We start from the raw sequence: 24,609 nt of genomic DNA on the forward strand, positions 1-24,609 counted from the left end.
TGGATAAGATCGCCAACTATCATTTAACATAGTAAATACGCTCGATTTATAACACCAGGAAGAGAATAAGACTATTGGACACGACTGGTTGAAGTCTCACGAATGACTGAGCATTGAACCTGTTTGGCATTGGAAGCAAACACATACATATGTGCACACGCGCGCGTCTATGTAGAAATGTATGCGTATAGAGAAAGTGAGAGTGAGAGATAGGGCGAGAGAGAGAAAATGCACATATATACAAACATAACGTGGAGACATATGGCCTAGTGGTTAGAGCAGCGGACTCGCGGTCGAGAGATCGCGGGTTCGAATCTCAGACCACGCGATGTGTGTGTTTATGAGCGAAACACCTAAGCGGCACGCGGCTAAGGCAGAAGGTAATGGCGAACTTCTGCTGACTCTTTCGTCACAATTTTCTCTCACTGTTTCCTCCTTCACCTAGCAGCTCACCTGCGACGGACCGGCGTCCTGTTCAGGTGGGGAACTTATACGCCAATGAAACCGAGAAACCGGACCTTATGATCCAGGCATGGCTCGAGAAGGAACAAACAACAACAATACAACCATAAGTAGACGTTCATAGTTTGAACTGATTGATTCATCGTTTGATTGATTGGTCAATTAATTATTTACTTATTTGAGTGGTTGACTGATTGGCTGATTGATGGGTGGACTGATGAATTGGTTAATTAGTCGTTAGACTAATAAGTTATTGAAGATACTCAAATCTAGGGTTACCCCCATTCACTCTTTTTCCGGATGAAAATGCATTCAAAGGAAATAGTTCGAAGGAAGAGGAAAGATGATTTAAGTCTAAGAAAAATAGTTGTTGATTTGAAGATTTCGAAGTCTACAAACTTGAAGAATGACTATATGTGGAAGAAAAAGAAAAGAGGAAGAAAAAATGTGGTTTGGGGAGAGAATTCAAAGACGAATGAAGATGACTGTGTCCTGTGCACTGGTAACAGGAGAAAAGATAACGACACGGAAGAAGGAGAAGTGTGAAACAAATGTAAATATTCGAACGCTGGAAGAAATTAGATACAAGCATTGAAAGACCAAGAAGAAAATTCCTTTAAACAAAAAACACAAGACAGCAAGGTTAGACTGCGCAAAATTATGATTAACTACTTTTTTTTGATTTTACCAAAGTATCTTTACTGACGAGATGTGATTTCAGTTCGAGGAAACCGACGGCTGGTGATCTTGGTCAAGGAAAAGTGAACAAGTAATACTGAACAAAAGGCAGACGGACAGAGGTGGAGTGAATAGTTTTGGCTAGAGTAGCTGAAAGATAGGCAGGACAGTATGAGTTACATCAAGCTGTTGCAAACGGGAGCTCTTGCCCTGTATTAGACAAGAAACGGGAGAATTTTATCCTCCAACAAGATAACTGCAGCATTTATGTGTCAAAAAACAGTCAAGAAATGGATGCATGACATGAAACTAAGTTTAAAGGAATGGCCGGCGAGAAATCCGGACTTGCACTTAAGTGAAAATATATGAGAAATGGTACAGCTTGTGTATGACGGGCCAGAAGTGACAAGTGAAGCAGAATTAGAGAAAAGCTTTTCAGGAGCCAAAAGAAGACTGGTAGAAACGAAAAGATATGTTATAATGAACATATTTGTCTGGTACAAGGAACAAACAGAGCAAGTGATTGAAAAATAAAGGCAACTGTATGGACCACTGAAGCGGAGTGGTACTGTCCAAAAAGTATTGTCTTATGATTTTAATAAAATTTTCCTAAAATACAACCTCCAAATTTTTACATACGCATTCAGAGAATGCAATCACAACAGGAATACTATGCACATGTCTGAATTGTTTTACTCTAAAAGATTGTCACTAAATGTCCATGAGTACTATGTCACAGGCGTCCGAAAAACTGTCGACCTCTGCCACGAAGAAACTCTGCAACAGTCTTCTGGTTCTCCCACCGTGCAACGCACATTATGAAGGCGTACGAATACCTGCACATAGCATGATCTTGTTCAATGATTTTTTTTTCTGTCTGTGATATTTTTTGGTTTTTTATTCTTGTGGCTTTTTCTTTTTCTGTGACATTTTCCTGCGACATTTTTTTCCCTGGATTCCGCAATTAGAACTAGTTTGTTAGTAAAAACGGCAAACACTGCCTGCCGTCAAAGCCTTCAACTAACTGGCTGTCTTCGATTACATCAGATCGCATTGAAAGTGGACAAACAGAAGCCGACAATACTTTTGACCTTATTATGACAGATTTACAAGTAGCTGTCAGAAAAGCTGTCATATGGTGAAAAAAACACAATACACCAATAGAGTTCGTACTAGCATATTTAATATAGCCGGCATTAAAAAAAAACAAGCTAACTACAGATAAATGACAATGGCGTTTTGAATTATTTACAATCTAACAAAAGCAACAACAAAAAAATTATTTTTCTTTAGCCAATAATTGTACAACAGCGTATATTTACTTAATGGTTCATTCATCACTATTTATGCTGTTAAGAGAATGCTATACAACGGCATGTTTCCCCGCCACTACCATACTTCTCAGCAGCAAAACTAAGATACATACATATGTGTGTATGTGTATGCATATGTATACGTCTGTGTGTGTATGTGTGTATGAATATATGTGCGCGTATATATATGTAGACATGCGTTTATAGAAATAGAAATATATATGTATATATATCATTAAAGTACTCGACTCAACTGGATCCTGCAAATAATTATACAATTATACATGTAGATGTATATGCTTGTATATGTACTTACACACACACACACACACACACACACACACACACACACACACACACACACACACACACACACACACACACACACATATATATATATATATATATATACAATTATATACGCCCGCGCGAGCACATGCGTATACATATATAAACGCAGACACTCACGTGTATTACTGAAGATAAATGAATTTTTTCCGTCTTTTTCCTTCAGCACATTTTTTTCGCAGCATTTCTAGGGCTCCATGCATTAAATATGTTCGCAATAACTTAACCATTTTTTATTTCTTTTTGTTTTATTTTGTATTTTGTTACATTTTTGTTTTGTTTTGTTTGTTTGTTTGTTTTTGTGCTGATGGCATCTCTAAAATATTTATTCTTCTCCCAACGTTCGGGTCATGTCACACCATTTAAAATTAATCGACTGACCAACTTTCTTTTAAAGGAACGTTGACGCGGGAAAAAAAAAGTTTCTCTCTGGTTACAGTGACTGTTTATAAAATCGCGAGTAATTTAATCCAAAATAAAGTCACCGATTAAAATACAAACAATCGGTGGGAAATGTTTGGTTCCATGACAAATTTAGAAGGGCTGCTACCGTGAAGAAGCATTATTTATTACATCGTTTAAGGAGGAGGAATATTCCAGATAACAAATGAAAGTTAATGCAAGCGAGCTAAAGTAAAAGGCGACAACAAGCTAAAAGTCAGACAACAGGAAAATACAATATTAGAGAAATCCAGACAAGTTAGAACATAAGCTGGAATATAGATATATAAACAGATAGCCAGCCAGCCAGCCAGTTATGTATGTATGTATGTATGTATGTATGTATGTATGTATGTATGTTTGTATGTATGTGTGTATGTATGCACACACACACACACACACACACACACACACACACACACACACACACACACATATATATATATATATATATATATATATATATATATATGAGAGACAGATATACTCCGTATAGTAGTACTCAAGAGGTTTAAACGTAGTGCTCAGGAGATTTAAACTTGAGCAGGTGGAGGAGTAAATGTAAGGATAAGCAAGTTAGGCAAGTCGATATACAAACGATATTAAATACATTTAATAAAAAAAAACGTACATATGTTTACATACAGGAAGGTGCAACTTACACAAAATATAAATGATATCAGGAATTAAACCTGCCTAGGTGGCAACAAATAGTAGTTGCAGTACCTCCTCCCAATTCAATTTTAATACAGATTGCACTTCAGGTTCCCCGCCACTAACAATAAATCAACGTATCTCAACCTCACTAACAGTGAGAAGGTAGGAAAACTTGTAATTGTCGAGTTTCTCAATTATGCCCTCTTGGAGGCTTCTGCCTACGTAAAAATGTAGTCTATAAGTGGCATGTTATAAGACCACGCTCCCATCAAGTAAAGGTATATATCGGCTGCACCATAGATTTCAAGTGCTTCTACCGTGCACATATGAACTCTTTCTCCTATCTAAATTCTAAATTGTCAACCTCCTTAGCAACTTATATTCACCACCTTAAATTTCAAAATATTCCATAAGCTCTATCCTGGTCCATAGTAAGCGAGGTCCCCCATACAATACAAACTCCGGCAAGTGCAAGTCATGTCTAAAAGAATCATTAAACCTTCTTCGCCTTCATAATTCCTCATTACTTAATAGATTCTCTGATATAATTTATTCTTGTAAACATAGGTACTACTCATCTTTCACGCACTTTGCTAAATCTATGTAATCCCATAACTTTAAATATCTATACCCAAAATAACCTTAAACTATGACAAATTCAACCTAGCAACCTATTACTCAAAAAATACTACCCACCACTTATTCTTTCTCAAACACACATTTCCAAATTCTTCTCCTCCACTACTTCCCACTTCCCTCTTAGCCTCCCGACCCTCCCTACCTTCAAAAAGTACTTAATATTATCCCACTCCTTTGAAAACTCACCAATCTACCTCTACCCCCACCCTATTCACATCCCTCTAATCAATTTCATACACCTCTCCATACCATAACACTTCACTGCAAAACCAACTCAATTCCTTCGCCCCACTAACAACTACTATTTTGGCCACCTACTCACTCTATGCCCCACTCTATCTTCTCTCATACTTCTCTACATACCTTACTAATCTCTCTCAGCCACTGAACCAGTCAATTTATTTCCCCAAAATAATGGCCATTCCCATTTTCACTATTTCAGCCTTTAAATCTATAGCCTTCATACAAACTAACACAAAGTTTACCATTCATATACTACCTAAACCACCCTTCTCTCTTCCTCCCACCGTCTACCTCTACTACTATGTCTCCTTACTAGCCTCATCAATAACCCCTACTCTGAAATTTATTTTCTCCCACTACTCTCTATCTAATTACCTCCCAGCTCCTCGTTCTAATACACTTAGTGCTCCACAAATCATTCCATCTTTAATCTGCTTTCTGTCAACACATCAAACGTAAAACATTTTCCCTGAAAACGGGGGCTGGTATTATCCGATGATGGAATCAATTTACAATCATTATTTTGAACCATCAAGCCTTCAGAAACAGCTGTTGAACTCGTAAAGCTCTTACTAAACCCCTTTAACTAATGATATCTTATATATTCTGTGTAAGTCGAACCTTTTTATATATAAACATATGTACAATATTGTATTAAATGTATTTAATACTTATTCTATATCGACTTTCCTAACTTGTTTATCCTTACATTTACACCTATACATATATATATATATATATATATATATATATATATATATATATATATATATATATATATATATATATATATATATATATATATATATATATACATATATACATATATATATATACATACATACACACACACACACACACACACACACACACACACACACACACACACACACACACACACACATAACAGAAGTAAATAGACACCCCATAAAACCGTTGTATGTTTATTTTAACTTGAAAACCTTTATATTTCTTATTAATTGGCATTTTTATGTTCCTAGTTCTATATTTGACTGTTTAATCATGCCACGTACAAAACAAGTCTTGGAACTGTCCGAATTTCAAAGGAGCTGGATTGTGAGTCAATCTGAAGGTGGACTTCCGTAAAATTGCAGAAAACCCTGGTATCCCACTTTCTACAGTTAATAGAATAATTGTGCAATTCGCCAGAGAGGGGAAGGAGTCCACATCACCTTGCCCAGATCAACTAGGGCCCTCTGACAGGAACCCTTTGCTTTGTTAAGAGTAGTGGAGAGGATAATTCTCATAGCAGGCCCTCATATATAGCAGAACAAGTTGATGTCAGTTTCAGAACAGCTGCCAGGTATCTCCACAAACTGTGCTACTATGGAAGAACGGTGAGAAGGAAACCACTTCAACCAGCCAATATCAAGCGGAGAAAATATTGGACCAGTGAGATGGTGGAGAAGCCACTAGCATTTTGGTTCACTGTCATATTCTTTGATGAGTCCAGATTTGCTGTATTTTCTGACAACAGTCAAGTGTGGGTCTGGCGATTCTGTCATCAAGAATTTGACGTGAAAAGATAACAGCTAACAGTGAAACTCGGTGGCTATTCTGTGATGGTCTGGGTAGCAATTTGGAGTAATGGTTGATCAGAGCTGGTGGAGTGTGAGGAAAACAAACTCAGATAAATATGTGTCCATATTTCAGAAAGGACTCTTTGCAATCTTTTCCTGTGGTGAAATGATTAAAGAAGACTCTTTATTTATGGAAGATGGGACTCTTTGTCACATGGCTAAAAAGATCCAAGATTGATTGGAAGAGAATAGCATTAAAAAACTTCCATGGTCAAGCCAGTCACTAGATGTGAACCCTATTGGACACCTCTGGGGCATAATGGACAGGACACATCATAAAAAGAACAAGAAAGCATTCTCAACTCCACTTCCGTGAATGTGTGTATGTGTGTGTGTATGTGCGTGTGTGTGTGACAACATTCAGTTCGTTTCTTATTCTATACTACTTAAAATTTTACAAACGCGCATACGGACGCACATGCACTTATGTTAACAGGGAACATTTTTAAAGCAAAATAAATATAACACTCGCATTCATTTAGATTTGTCAAGGTGTATAGCCAAGTAGTCAGGATGTTGTTCTCATAATCGCAAGATCATGGTTTCGATTCTCATGGCTTCGATGTGTTGCGTTTTTTGAGCAAAAAACTCTATTTCATGTTACTCCCCTATAATCAGCAGTAAAAAAGTAACCCTATGTTGGACCGAAGATCTCTTCAGAGAGAATATTGTGATCTCAGTTACCGTATAACCGGCCCTATGACTTCTAGGACTCGAAACAGTAACATCCAGGAGTTAATGCTGATTCATTTAGATTCAAGAGCAAAGGCTAAATGCAAGCTAAAAATTTACTTTTTCTGTTAAGCGAAATACAATTGTCTCCATTCAAAGAGAAGATGACTACATATGGATTTTTCTGAAAAGTATTTCAGTTGTGAATAAACGCCCCATGCGTGAAATTCGTATGATCTGTATTAACCAATGAAACAGCAAAATCTTAGTACCATCATGGGGTAGAAAACTGAAGCTTTTCATGAAATTCCAATGATGCCAACTCTATAGATCAAGCATTCCTGAGACGTATCGTTGTTGAGTGACGCGACAGCTAAATAAATATATACTCTGCAATATATATTAATCTAAAGCGATTTGCACAATACTATCCGATAGAAGCATCCGTGACAGAAGACTCCAAGAACTGAAGAATACAGTCTTTGACAGGAATTACCCACCATCCTTAGTTGATAATGATATACAGCGAGCCAAGTAATTCAATATCCAGGAACCGAGACAAACAAAACAAAGAAATAATTCGGAACTGAAAGTCCAGCCATACATTTCTTTCTACAATCCTAAAAGTAATGCGGCCTACTTTATCATATTCCAAAACATACCGACACTGAAAAAGGATCCCGGGTTAAACCGAATCCCCCAGGTATATACCATAATGAGACAACGCATGATTCTGTAAATTGAAATTCAGGAATATGATTTAGTGAACATGTAGACATATGTGCAGATAATAAAACAATCGAGCTATACGATTTTCCTTTTATGTCAACTTATCGATTACACAACTAAACAACAACATATCAATAAAAAAACACAAAAACACCCTTCATAACCAGATACCAACCACGTTTAAATACCCGACGAAAAGAAAGGGAAATAACTATTGCCAATACAACTGCAAATTTTGTTAGTTTCCACAACTGCTATTGCCATTAATTAGACTGATAAAACAACTACTATTGCCACTAACATTCCTGATGTTGGTTCTACAAACAACATTCCTAATGTTGTCACAACTGACAAGTCACTTCCACTGCTGCTGCTGTTGTTGCTGCCGTTGCAGTTGATGCTGCTGTTAACAACAGAACCTACCAACAATCAGAAGAAAAGAAGACATCAGGACTATGTGATTTTCGTAAGAAAAACATGCGAACTTTTGGAACTGATATCGTGAAAGAATAATTTAATTTAATTAATTTCAATTTATTTTTGCTTCAATTTATTTTTCCATTTATTTCAGCATGACTTTACCGATAATATTTTTTAAGACAAATGTAAGCATTTTCTTGCTTATATGTATGTAATATAATTTTTCTGAATCTTCAGATTTTTCAATATGCTAGGTCACTGATTTTAATTTGATATTAATCAAATTAATGTTCAATTTTTCACTCTTATTATTTAAATTTATATATATATATTTCTATATAATTATAATTTAGGGTATCTAAGAGATGCCGCCATACTGAAAATAGCAGCCAAATATTGACTCTAAACCACAATAAAATGTTCATATAGCACACAGGAGCGAAGACGAAGAACACAAAATAAACTAGCAAAAATTACTGGATAACTATCTAGTAATTTTCGCTAGTTTATTTTGTCAAGATTTGGTTGCTATTTTCAGCATGGCGGTATCTCTTAGATACCCTAAATTATAATTTTGAATAATTGTTACCTTTGATGGTTTTTATTCCCATGCTGGCCACTAGATAACATCGAGATTTAAATATCGATCTTATCCTTATCTATATAAATTTATATATATATATATTCATATATACATGTTTGTGTGAGTATATGTATCTGTGTGTATATGTATGTATATATATATATATATATATATATATATATATATATATATATATATATATATATAATATATACATATATATATGTATGGGTATATATAAATATGTATATGTATGTATGTATATATGTATATATATATATATATATATATATATATATATATATATATATATATATATATATATATATATATATATATATATATATATATATATATATATATATATATATATATATATATATATAGATATACATATACATCGTACATACATAGGGAATGTGTTTTGTTTATAATCCAATTTGCCGCGGAATGACGTCTAAGATAGCTTTCTGAACAACGCTGAGTGTTAAAGAACACCTGAATGTCATAGACCAGCTGAGATAACTCGCCCCGTTTCGAATTCAGGAGTGCTAGATACCGATATTTCGCCATTACTGTGACTTATCAATACCACACACCTGAATCGAACGGAACGAATATATATATTTATAAATATATTCACTTCAGTGAATTTTATGGGGGAAACAAAACAAACAGACCCTAAAAATAATCGATCGACTTCAACTTGTCAAATCCCCTTGCCTGCCACATAAACCCCCTAACTTGCGATAACTTATCAAATACAGAACCATAGGACCAGAAGCGATGTTTCTCTTTTTGGTATCTATCGCTTCAGCCATTCTCATTATATAGCACCATGCTAGACGAAATCAATTAAGAATCTACATTCTATTTATAGACTGCATTTGACAGCCAAATGAATGAACGACAAAGAAACTACAACAAACTATTACTGTATGTCATTATCTTAAGAAATCGCCGAATAGATTTCATATCAGAAGCAATACAAATTGATTTCTTCCTTCTTAGACACTTTATAGAGAATCTTTATCACTCGATGATTTTGACGCCAAATTCTTGAACAAAAGTTTGTTGGTGTTGGATAATTTGATGATGGTGGAGGGGATGGGGAGGTGCGTTTGCCACCTTTCCAGAAATTCTTCCAAAAAATGTATTGACTTCACATTTTCTTATCATATTTATTGTCTCTTTCTTTATTGTTGTTGTTGTTGTTGTTGTTGCTGTTGTAAGGCGGTGAGCTGGCAGAATCGTTAGCATCCCGGACAAAATGCTCAGCAGCATTTCGTCCGTCTTTACGGTCTGAGTTCAAATTCTGCCGAAGTGACTTTGCCTTTCGTCTTTTCAAGGTCGATAAAATAAGGACCTCTTGACTGCGGGGTGGATGTCATCGACTTACTTCTCCTTTAAATTGCTGGCCTTGTGCCAAAATCATTAGATAGATAGATAGATAGATAGATAGATAGATACATACATACATACATACATACATAGATTATCATTATTATTTTTATTTTCATGAACATCTTTCAATTCTGTATCCATTTCTTGCTGAGTGTCTTTTTGACACCTAGGGCAGAGAAATTCACTGTATACATTGGTAGGCCATTAAAATAAACATACCAGATTGTTCATTTACAAAGTCATGTGACAGAAAAAGGAGGAGACAAACAGAAAAAATTAAAAAATAGAAAATAGAAAAGTAAACAAATAAAATAAAGGGAGAAAAGACAAGAAAATTCACTGTGACAATGCTCTTCTGAATATATGTGACGTATCAGTTAAGACAATCTTTTGTACTTCCCGTATGGATGGTAAGCCAGGGATCATTCTCAAATAATTTTCAGTTCCTTTTTTGATTATTTCAAGTTCTCCTACAATTACCGATATTGCAACCGTCTTGAGATGTCACACCTTTTCGGTTTTCATTGGCAAATCTTTATATTTTCTGAGCTTATCAAATTCTTTTGCCAAGATATTACAATTATTACCACGATTATTATTTTTATTATTATCATTGTGTAATGAAAACACACAGCATATTTCGCTGGATATGATGGGAAATGTCAGCTGCGCACAACCAGCAGAGTAAGATGACACTTGTTTACTGGTCATGTTTCAAGAATCCTGCAAAGAATGCTTCCAGTTCCAAGCAATGCTGATTTTTGTAGGTGTTCTACCATCACACTTGCACCAATCTTTTTCAGCCAATTTGATAGTTCACTGCTGATACTTCCAGGTGTGCCAGTTACTATTTTCTTTCCTTTTTCCACCTTTATCGTCTTTGTTTACATTTTTCATTGTTTCTTTTTTTCTTTTATCTCTCTGTCTTTCTTCTTTTTCTCTATCACATGACTGTGTAAATGAACAATCTGGTGTGTTTATTTTAATGGCCTACCAATGTATACAGTGAATTTCTCTGCCTAGGTGTCAGGAAGACACTCGGCAACAAATGGATATAGAATCGAAAGGGGACGTTTAACAGACACCGGGGACGTTTAACATGTGAGAACGATAAATCACTGCACCGAAATTTATCCAAAAACATCGGAAATAAAGACATCGCATGGAGCCAAAAATAGCTGACAAAGGGTTGGACTATATCCGAGTAAGTAATACTCATTGAAATTTATTTCTATTTTTCCAAATATATTGATGTACTTTAACTGGATATCATCTCCACTGCTCGCACAGCGAACGTAAATACGCTTGTTACATCAACACCAGACCATCTCCGGCCCCAAGCACCATGTACAAACAAATTACAAACAGATTAAATAATACCGGTATTATTACACCCAAGAATAACAACCGGGAAGTGCGTACTTAAACTTGTTACGCAAAAAGTACGAAGAGGTGCACGTGCAAAACAATCTGATAACAGAAATTAACGGACCGATACCCTACGAAAATGATGACCGTCAAAATAGAGGGCCGGACGTTGTTCCTCATGTCCCGCAAATAAAACCAAAACGGCATAAATGGACACGTGAGGAATACATTTCGATCCTACACGCTTATTTTACAGCAGTGCTCTACCCAAAGAATGAAAACGCAACAACACATACATATAAAATATGGAAGATATATTCTCAAAGCAAAAAAAAAAACAGAAATAGAACAATTAATCTAAAAACAGAAACAATTCCTATCACAGAAGGCGCCTTAGGTATAATAAAAAAAATATTCAGACAAATACATAACAAATACACCAGGACTTACAAATGTATATAACATACAGAAAATTGCACTACTGGGCACTGCACACATCCTACGCAAAACACTTTCAATACAGTAACCATAAGGGCATCACAGCAAACCACAGCACATACCCAAGGCACAGAGAGCTGCGATCGGTAGTGAAGTGAAAGCACGTTATAAAAATAAAACTACTGAATAATAATAATAATAATAATAATAATAATAATAATAATAATAATAATAATAATAATAATAATAAAGGATCGTAAAGAAAGAGGAAGAAAATCAAATGCAATCCCTTAAAATTTGAAATAGGAACAATCTGAAGCATACGAACAGAAAAGGTCGTGCCTATAATAATTGGTGCGTTGGGGACATTGAGCAAAGGTATAGACAAATGGCTGACAGAGATTGAAATAAAATTCCCGGTAGAACTCCTACAGAAAGTTTGTTTCTTAGGGACAGCAAGGGTTATCAGGAGGGTTCTAGGCACTTAGAAAACTGCTGAAAATTTATGAATACCTAAGGTTACAGGTAGTAATCCGCTATCCACATAAATCCTGCCAGGAATGGGACCGAACCTGAACCAAACCAAAATAATAATAATAATGATAATAATAATAATAATAATAATAATAATAATAATAAAGCTGAAGTGAAAACCAAGTATATATATATAACCGAATTGGCAAAGTATGACCATCTCTATGTATAACAGTATGTTTTAACGATTTCACAGCAGGAATCTTGCAAAAAAAAAAAAAAAAAAAAAATACGTAAACGTAATAATGTAATAAATAATTTTTTGTTAACCTTAACCTTAGTAATCGATTCTGTTGATAAAGAATTGCTGTAGTTGTTTGAATAATATTTTAGCAATAGCTGAAAAAATTCGGTTATCACAATCAGCTGAATTATTAATACACTATTGTACGCTATATATAACTGCTCTTGGCTGTATTCACTGAACAGTCATAACTGGAAGACGGGGACGGTAATAATAAGGATAATATAAGATGATGAATACTATAGCGTCGGCTCTGGGTACATATAGCTCTTAGTAGAGTTGAGGACCTTTCAGTCCCAACATATTTCCATATTAAATTCAATTCACTTACATCGAGAGGATTTCGTGGGCACCACACAATGGCCAAAGAAAATTTATAAAAAGAAAAGTTTCTTAATTTTTTCCTGGTACCTCATAATACAATGTTGTATGCAAAATATAAAAAAGGTAAAAAGTAATTTATAGTTCTTTTATTAAACGATTATTTCATTTCTTACTAGCATTACTTTTCTTTTTAATCATCACTGTGTGGCAAGAAGCTTGCTTCTCAACCAGATGGTTCCAGGTTCGGTCTCACTGCGTAGCGCCTTGGGCAGCTGTCTTCTACAATAGCCCCGGGCCGACCAAAACCATGTGAGTGAATTTAGTTGGAGGAAACTGAAAAAATCTCGTCGTGTGTATATATGGATGTGTATATATGTATGTCTGTTCAATTTTTTTATTATTATAAATCTTCCACTGAGGAGCGAGCGGGTTTCCAACAGAGATACAAGGCTCTATCTTTGGTATGTAGTTAACACTGACAAATTCACATTTCGAACATATTTTTATTGTTCCACTCAAAGATTGGACTTGTAATGTACGAATCAGCCGGTCAATTTCTCTTTCTGAAAATCTCAGTTTATCCAGATTCTCCGTTAAGCATTTACTAACAAAACCTAATGTTACAATTATTATTGGTATGAATATGAATTCATAGTCTGGATATAGAAGCTGGAGGTTTCGAAGCAGTTGTCCGTAAATATCCTCTTTTTCTTTGATTTTCAAAGAGATATTTATATCTGTAAGGCAGCTAAACTTTATGATGGTATATCTCTTTGCCCCTCCGTCCCAAACAACCATATCCGGCCTGTTGTGCTTACATTTGACAGACGTTTCGATGGGAATATTCACCAGTATTCCTTGAATTGGTGTTTATGAATGCATTCCATAAAAGAGGTATTTTCTAAGTTTATTTCAGGAAGTTCTTTTTGCAGATGGCATTGTATGTATGTATGTATGTATGTATGCATGCATGCATTGGCCTTTTTATATAAAATTGAAAGCAATGATGTTTTAGATAGAGAGAGAATAATTGGCAATAATTCCCTTTGCAAACGCGCAAGAATCTGCAGATAGCAAATCCGGCAAGAGGAGCTACGGAAAATTCCACTGAGCAGACATTTAGAAATATATGGAGAAGGAAAATTCAAGATCTTCCCCTTCTATAAATGCTCAAGGAACGACACAAACTTCCTGAAAACAATGGAACTATGTTTCATAAAGAAGTTCTCACCGAAATTAAACGGTTGATTTGGAAATATGTGCTTAAGGAAAATTCAAGAAACGCAGATCATATTTATGATTTTCTTTTTTTTTTTTTATTTATTCAGATCATATTTGGAATTGAGAAACACTTTCCCACGCTTAAACTTTTTTCAGATTATATTAGAAATCATACCTATACTTACTTTAAAATCACTCTTTCAAAAACATAGCCATACACAGCTAAATCAAAAATAACATCTGGAATTTAAAAAAAAAAAATAAATAAATGACCACATCCATACAACAATATTTTCTTTTCCTTACATTAATGAATACAAAAGAGTTTTAAAAAGCAAGACTTTGAAAAGTAATTATAATTCTTACTGGAGAAAATCAAACACAACATCTGGCCTTCCAATTAGAAACCATGTTCCCTTGAATACAAAAAGTTCCTTTCCTTCTCCACACAAAGGGTCACTAAAACAGAAAAAAAGCAACACATTGATTCAAGCAATTTTGACCACACCGATACAAAAGCCACGCCTCCTCCTCCCTCTCAAACTTTTTTCTTCTTTCTTCCCTTCCTCTGCAAACCACCAAATACTCCTTTCTTTTCTCTTCTCTATCTTCATTATTTCCCACTCTCTCCTCCTCTCTCACCCATGCACCTTCTTTTCTAATTTGTTCCTTTCTTCCTTCCCTCCCCCTCTCCCCCTCTCTCTCACTCTCTTTATCTCTCTTTCTAAAACATCATCGCTTTCAATTTTACATAAAAAGGCCAAGCAATCTTACTATAAACCACTTTTATGATAAATCCGATAACGGAAGAAAGCGCTAAAAAATGAAAATAAAAATGTATATAATCATCCAACATTCTGACTACCTTATTATTCTCAATATACTATATCTATACATCACTATACACACACACACACACACACACACACACACACACACACACACACACACACACACACACACATATATATATATATATATATATATATATATATATATATATATATATATAAGGTTGAAAAGGAACACACGAATTGATATATATATATATGGAAAAAAGTCAAGGTAGAAAATGCTAAAATAAATTTATAAAAAACATTTCAACTGTAAGCATGGAAACAATTAAATTTTGGAAACAATTAAATTTTGGAAAAATTAAATGAAAAGTTTTTTAAAAGAATATTTGCATAGAATTCAAATATAAGGGGCATTTTCCTTGTTTCAGCCTGTCTCTCTCTCCTGTTTACTCTTGTGGATTCGAGGTCATGTATATATTTATATTATATACATATATATATATATATATATATATATATATATATATATATATATATATATATAAATATATATACATCTATACACACACACACATACACACACATGGGAAATACATACAATCATACATGCATATATCTATGTCTGTGTTTTTGCTTATGTGATTGTTCCGAAGCAACACATGACAACTGGTGATGGTTTGTTTACGTCCCTGTAACCTACAGGTTCGGAAAAGGTAATTGACAATAAGTACGAGATTCAAAGAAAAAAAAAATGGAGTCGATTTGTTCGACTAACCCCCTTGAGGCGGTACCCCAGCCGGGCCGCTGTTCAGTGACTGAAACAGGTGAAAGATAAAAGAAACAAAGCTATTACTAAATTTCGTTGTAACCGAATGTTATGTACTCTGCAATAAATAAATAAATAAATAAATATATAGTGGTCGTGGGTGATCGGGAGGGTAAGTAATAAGAGCTAAGAACGCGATAAAATTGCGGTGGTGAATGGAGTACAACGCGTTCGTTGGTACTTCACGAAATGTTGCAATAGTGGTGCATCACTATATGGAAGGGAAATAACTCTGCATGGCATAGTTGAAATGGAAGTGAAAATGTGTTTTAACTAAAGCTAACATCTTCAATTTGCATACAGCCATCTTCTCCCAGAAGCTGGTGATGCACACACACACACACACACACACACACACACACACACACACACACACATACGGCGCGTAGAGTCGCACACACACATACAGTCACAGGCGCATATACACAGACACACACACACGGCGCGTACACACACACACAAGCACGCAAGCACAAACATATATACTCATATATAGATATATATTAGATATATAAATATATACATTCATACAACACGCGAAATAGACATAGACACGCGCGATGTCACAAATATGTGTGTGTGAATGTGTGTGTATGTATGCATGTTTGTGGGCGTACAAATACATACAAACATAAATACATACACATTCATACGTACACACATACATACATACATACATACATACATACGTACATACACATACACATACATACACACATGCATACACGCACATACATTCATACATACATACATACATACATAAATACGCACATACGTACATACATACATATGCACGTACACACACATACACACATATGCGCGCGCGCACATACATATGCGTGCGCACACACATACATACATACAAACATACATACATATGCGTGCGCACACACTCACACACACACATACATACATTACATACATACATACATACATACATACATTACATACATACATACATACATTACATACATACATACATACATACATACATACATACATACATGCATACATACATACATACATACATGCATACTTATTTGATCGATCCCGAAGGGTTGAAAGGCAGAGTCGACTCCGGCGGCATTTGAACTGACAAAGGAAAGACGGGCGAAATGCCGCTAAGTATTTTGTCCGGCGAGCTAACTATTCTGCCAGTACGCCGCTTTAAGACGGACACCAATATTAGCCAAAGACAGGGTAACAAGAAGAATCTGTGCTTTGGCGAGAGATTTGGATGTTGGAGTCGTCATCATAAAGCTGGCCGGCCTTGAATGAGGACCATAGATACCACCGATACAAGAAACCCAACAGCCAAATTCTGACAGCCAAAGCCAAGGAGGATCGCTTGGCGGAGGCAAAGAAGTTCTAAACAAATCGAAGCATCCTGTTGAGCCGAGAATGATCTGGTTATTGCCAGATGAAAAGAACATCTGCCAGAACTAGTCGCACAATACCAAGAACAGCAGGTGGCTTGCCTATAATCCATATGATCTCCCACGTATCGTAATGTCCCCCAAAACTGTGGTAATTTTGGGGTGTTTCCAGTGAGGGTGACATCATGCCACCTCACATATTTTAACATGACTTTAGTCTCAATTCAGACGGCAATGTGAAGCTGCTGGAAACTGTGTTCAACCCCCGCGCCCTCCCACTTCCCAGATGAAGAAGGTTACTGCTTGGAGGCCCTAAGTGTGGAAGCAGCAGTCGGCCATACTTCAGGAAAAATTCAGAAGTTATCGGAGAATTTCTATGACATCTCCAACCTCAATGTCTGGCCTCCAAATTGACGCGATTGTGATTACGATGTGTGATGCGTGATTGAGAAAGACACCAACCGCTCTGTCTGCAACACATTGGCTGAGCTGGTGGTCAAGATCAAGGAGGTGTTCGAAGATCTTCGCATGGAAATCGTAAGGAAGGAATGCGTCAGATTCTGGAGTTGTCTTGAGGCCTTGGTGGAAGCTGAGGACGAATACTTTGAGTTAACTGTTATCTCCCAGCCATAATCGAGTTGAGATTTTGGGATTCTTTAAAATACTTTCATTTTTAGGTGAGATATTGTGTTTGCTTTTCCTTTTACGCAAACTGCCAAATTTTGTCCGAACACCCGCTATGTATGTATGTATGTATGTATGTATGTATGTATGTGTGTATGTATGTATGAATGTATGTATGTATGAATGTATGCATGTATGCATGTATGTATGTATGTATGTACGTATGTATGTCATTGTTCAGTTTTATTTCAAGATTTCTTGCCAATAGAGAAAGAGCCGGTTTCTAACCTAGATCCAAGGTTCCTTCATTGGAATTTCAACATCAACAACAGGATATTTTTTACTTAAATGTATGTATGTATGTATGTATGTATGTATGTATGTATGTATGTGTGTGTGTATATATATATGTATGTGTGTGTATGTATGTATGTATGTATGTTTGTGCAGATTTGTATCTTTTATGTACGTATTTTCATGCATATAGTTGCATATCTAGACAGGCTCATATATGTTTAAATGATAAACTTCTGGAAAGTTTTACAGATTTTTAGTTTCAATGATGGATTGGATCTGTAGTCTTCGAATTAGCTTTCTTCTTTCTGGTTTTGAGAAGCCTAATTTCTCAAGATTGATATTTAGACAGTATGTTACATATCCCAGGGCCCCAATGTATGTATGTATGTATGTATGCATGCATTCATGTATGTATGTATGTATGTATGTATGTATGTACTTGTATACAAATATACTATATAAACGCGAGTGTAAGTGTTTATGTATGTGTGTTTATCTCCGAAAGGCTCTGAAACGGTGTGTCTTCGAGGAAAATGAATTTGATTTTCGAAATCTACGTCTCAAAGGTAAGGTCGTCCGTAAATAATAATTAAAAATATATAATTTGCAACGGGAAATAACTTAACTTTTAGATTGACCACCCTCCTACCCTCTATCTATTTCCATGAATCTATCTCTCTCTATTATTTTCTACGCTCTTTAGCACACTCTCTCCTCTCTCTTTCTCTCTCCCATTTTCTCTTCCTCCCTCTCTTTCTCCCCCCTTTCTCTCTCTGTACAAATAGTAACTCTCATGCATTGCTTTCATTTTGTTTAAAACTTCGTCTTCTAATCTTTACTTTCATTTTATCACAGCTATTAGGCACAAATCCTGTTTTCTGACTGGATAACAAAGAAAAAAACGTTAAACCTCTGAAACATTTTGCTAAACTTTTTCTAGAATAAATGAATCATAAACTCAGTTTCAGCATGAAAAAGTACATCAATATAACAAATTTGGAAATTTTTCTTTTAATTTCAAAATTTCAAAATCTGTGACAGCAGCAGAAAAAATGTCTATCTCTCATTTTTCTCATTTTCTCATTTCTCGAGTAAACTTCTCCCTCCCTATCCATTTTTACCATATTCTTTCTCACTCTTTATGAAAGTATATTGATCACGCTGAGTGTGTGCGTGTTTGTCGGTCTGTGTGTATGCATGTGTGTAAAGAATTTCATTTAAAAATGGTATGTAACATGTTATCTTATTTTGATAGCACACTTTTCTGTTTCTCTTTATACACACGCACACACACACACACACACACACACACACACACACACACACACACACACACATACATGGACTCGATTGATGTAGGGTGGGGGGTTCAAAATTTAAATTAGATTTTTTTGTTGTTGATTATATCCCAGCAATGAACCGCCGCATCATCATTCCATAAAATATGTTTATGGCAAGAAAAATATTGAGAAACATCAATACATGTCAGAGTGACAAAGAAACGAGGAGGGTACTATGTGGATGTGAGATATGCTAGAAACAACAGCTAAACCTCTCTTAAATCATATACCCTTTCGTCTGAAAATTATTTTGAAATTCTAAAGGGAAACAAATTGCAGATTCGGATTGTCCGTATTTTAAAACTATGATTAAAATATTTTTTCGAAAATAGCCAATATTTTAGGATTTATGGAGGGGGCGGAGATTAATGAAAAAATCAAAAATGGATTTCGCTATTGTTTTTAAATTATGTTTCATTCCCTGTTTTTGAAAATAAAGGAAGTAGGAAATGTAAGGGCGATAGCAGATGTTTTTTGCACTTTCACGGTCTCTCCCACCGTTTTAATGTGCGTAGGGCAAAAAGAGGGGAAAAGAAATTGGACGAAACCGGTACTGAGTGAGGGAGGGGGTTTGAAAAAATTCATAAATTTTCAAAAACTTTTCATAAGAAGATTCCCCCACCATTTGCAAGGATGTGATGGGAAAAAAAGAAGAAATTTGAAAAATCCCTGTCAAAACGGAGAAAATCCAACATATGAAGGTGTACTATGCCGAAAGTCCGCCAAGGCATCTTATTGTGGAAATCACCCGGCAACAATAGGATGAACGGGATACTCAGCCAGTTATATATTAAAGCTTATATGCCAACAGAATGTGGCTAGAGATGGGAGTAATGACCTCCCTTGCAGATGCTGTACGAACACAAACTGCGTGTCAATAGCCAGCTGGAAAAGATGTTTCCCTGGGGCCAAAACAAAAGTAACGTCGTCGTTGACAGGACTACCACATTCTGTTGGCATATAAGCTTTACTATTCGGTTCTGTTACTGCTTATCTCTCATTCACAGATTTAAAACAAATTGTTTTTCTATAACACACGCACGCACGCACACACACACACACACACACACACACACACACACACACACACACACACACGCACATACACACACACACACACACACACACACACACACACACACACACACACACACACATATACAGGGTGTTTCAAAAAAATTGATATCATTTCGCAATCTGACAACTTTGCCAGTTTTTATTTAAATGACTTCAAATTTTAGCAGCATGTGTAGAAACAGGTCAAAATTTTGTTTAGTATTTGATATGTTTATCTTTTCTGGTAAAGAAATGGCATTCACTGGAAGAAAAAAGGCATTTTGTGAGTTGGAGTATGCTCGAACACAGTCGAACAAGACTGTGCAAAGTGCATTTGTGAGAGAGTTCTCTAAAACGTCACCAACGGCAATGCAGATTTGGACATGGCACAAAAAAATTCAAAGAGGAAGGCTGTCTGTGCAGGGCAAACGATCTAGATGACCACTCGGAAGAGACGGTCGAACGGGTTCGCCAAAAACTCTTGCGAAGTCCCAAGAAGTCCATATGAAGAACAAGTCTGGAAACCTAGATTCCTAATACGAGGAAACGCTTGCTAATGAAATTCTACAAGCTGCAGCTCGTTCAGGCCATAACGGCAGATGACAAGCCAAACCACAAACAATTCTGTGTTGATATGCAAGAGAAACCTGAAGATGCCGAGTTCAAGGAACGTCTTGTTTTCAGTGATGAGTCCACATTTCATACGAATGGCAAAGTCAATAAGAATAATGTTCGCATTTGGGGCGAAGAAAATCCCCATGCCACAGTTGAGCATGAGAGGGACTCACCAAAAGTGAATGTGTTCTGCGCCATCTCCAAGAAACTTCTTCATGGCCCGTTCTTCTTCGAGTGAAATGTAACCGACGATGTTTATCTGCAAATGCTTCAGAACTGGCAAATGGATGAGCTTATTGCAAATGAACATGAAGACTTCATTTTCAACAGGACGCGGCTCCACCTCACTTGAAGCTCGCTGTGTCGGCTTATCTCAATGACAATCTGCGAGGCAGATGGATCGAGCGTGCTGGTGATGAAGACAATGTGCTGTTGAAATGGCCGCCACGTCCACCTGACCTGACACCTTGCGATTTTTTTCTCTGGGGCTATGTGATGGGCATGGTCTATGTCCCCCGTCATCCTGCAAGCCTAGAGGAACTCGAGCAGAGAATCACTACCGCACTGGAGACTGTTACCCACGACATGCTGCTGCAGCGTGTGTGGCAGGAGCTGGACTATCGAATTGACGTGTGCCGTGGATCAGGTGGTCCGCAGATTGAACATTTGTGAAGTCGTTCATGGAATCCACATTCCTTTGAATTTCTCATTCAAACTTGAAGGAATAAATGTTACGTTCCTCAACATTAAACCTGTTTAGTTTCACTTGCTTTGACTATGTAGTTTCTGTGATATTCACGTCTCAAATGATGTCAAATATTTTGAAATACTCTGTAAACACTCTGTATATATATATATATATATATATATATATATATATATATATATATATATATATACACTCATACATACATATATACATATGTATATTCTATACCCTACATATTAAATACTTTTTTATTTGACACTGAAAACTATAATGTCTTACAACGTATATTCACACGCTTACGCATACACACACATACACACACGCATACACATACACACATACACGCGCGCACGCACACACACAATACCTACGCATAAATCCTTCTCCATACATATTTACAATGCTCCAGATAATTCAAAATGTTACTAATAACTATATCTATGACAACCACTTGTATAGAGTCAGAGAAAAACTAAGAAAATTAAGAATTCTGATCTGTCTAATCTCTTGTCTGATCTGCAATAAACCGTATGTTTAAATGTTCCTAAGGATTATTTATATTTCTCTATGATTAATCCTAAATCTTTAAATGGTATTTAATTATACAAATTATTTTTGTCAGATGCAATTAGCTGACGTCAAAGTTTGGCAGAGACAGGTAATGATATGTTATGGCTCCTGGTCGCATGCTGTCGTTTTGAATTCACATCTCGCCAAGGTAGGCATGAGTTCTGTATTTCGTGTCTTCGGCTCCGAAATATTGAAGTACCAAGGGTCGATAGAAGTAGATGGTTTTCAATTCTTACAAATAGGAAAGAAAATGTATGAAGCATTGGCCAGTTCCAAACGTATGGAATTTTTAAAATTTAATATTATAGCTAAGTAACATTCTGTGAACGGCAATATGAACGCTACGTTACACGCATTCATACAGTGTGTGTGTGTGTGTGTGTGTGTGTGTGTGTGTGTGTGTGTGTGTGTGTGTGTGTGTGTGTGTGTGCGTGCGTGCGTGCGTGTTGTTGTGTGTGTGCTTGTGTATGTGTTCTTACTGTGCGTGTATGAAGTGTGTGTATGAATACATACATATATATATATATATATATATATATATATATATATATATATATATATATATATATATATATATATACATATGTATGTATGTATGTATGTATGTATGTATGTATGTATGTATGTGTGTGTGTGTGTATGTGTGTTGTGAAGGCGCGTGGCTTAGTGGTTAGGGCATTCGTCTCGCAATTGTAAGGTCGTGAGTTCAATTCCTTGAGACGCGTTGTGTCCTTGGCCAAGATACTTTATTTCACATTGCTCCAGTCCACTCAGCTGGCAAAGGTGAGTAGTACCTGTATTTCAAAGGGCCGGCCTTGTCACATTCTGTGTCACGCTGGATCTCCCTGAGAACTACGGTGGGGTGCAACGAGAGAAAAAATGGTAAAAAGGACAAGTAAACATAAAGAACGACCCTTCATCAGTTGTCAGTTATCTATCTAACCCTCATTTCGAGCATTCAACGACAATATGAGTCTTCAAAGACATTTGCTCCTATGAATTTTAAAATAAAATTTAGAATTTTATGGAGGGAGGGTTAAAGTCGGGAACAAAAACAAGACATACAAAGAAACCGAACGAAAACAAACATGAAGGGTCGTCAGACCAGAACGAGAGGGAAATATATATATATATATATATATATATATATATATATATATATATATATATATATATATATATATATATATTGCGGCAAGTGAGGAAGTGCGATGATTATTGTATCGTTCAGGCAGAAACTTGAAGTTCTGAATGTAAGTCTCCATAACTTATCATCTAATAGATATTGTCCTCTATTTCTAACGACATTGTGGGTTACTTCTTTTGTCGTCACAAGCAGTTTGTCATATGTATGCATGCTGTGTGTGTCTGTATGTATGTATGTCATCATTTAGTTTTATTTTCAAATTTCTTGCCAATTGAGAAAGAACTGGTTTCTAACCTAGATCCAAACTCCTTCATTGGAATTTCAACAACATCAACAGCACATATTTGTATGTATGCATACGGGCAGATTTTGTATGTTTTGTTTTATGTATGTTTTCTCATGCATATAGTTGCATATCTAGACAGGCTCATATATACTTAAATGATAAACTTCAAGAAAGTTTTACAGATTGTTACTGTTCCAGTGATGGCTTAGATCTGTAATCTTCGAATTAGCTTACTCCTTTCTAGTTTTGAGAAGCGTAATTCCTCAAGATTGGTATTTAGGCAGTGTATTACGTATCCCAGTGTCTCAATAATTACAGGTATAAACTTGAACTTGTAGTTTTGTTAGAGTAACTGCAGATTTCTCAATAATTCAGCGTAGATACTCTCTTTTTTTTCTCGCTGATCTTTATCTTTATGTTAACATCTGCAAGGGAGCTGAGTTCCACAACTGAACCCAACATGTATGTATGTATGTATGCATGTATGTATGTATGTATGTATATATGTATGCATGTATGCATGTATGTATGTATGTATGTATGTATGTATGTATGTATGTGTGTGTGTCTTCTCTCCTTAAATTTAGAGGAAATTTCGACCGTTTCACACACTTGATAACAAGGTTGAAGGAAAGTAACTTCTTTTA

The 24,609-nt window shown here is 35.8% G+C and overlaps 1 pseudogene; it reads left to right on the forward strand.

Moving 5' to 3' along the window:
• Positions 1–21,191: 21,191 nt before the first annotated feature.
• Positions 21,192–21,922, forward strand: LOC149131198 (uncharacterized; annotated as a pseudogene).
• The last annotated feature ends 2,687 nt before the right edge of the window (positions 21,923–24,609 follow it).

The sequence above is a fragment of the Octopus bimaculoides genome, chromosome 24 (genome assembly GCF_046866305.1).
Source record: "Octopus bimaculoides isolate indiv1 chromosome 24, ASM4686630v1, whole genome shotgun sequence".
Taxonomy (NCBI): domain Eukaryota; kingdom Metazoa; phylum Mollusca; class Cephalopoda; order Octopoda; family Octopodidae; genus Octopus; species Octopus bimaculoides.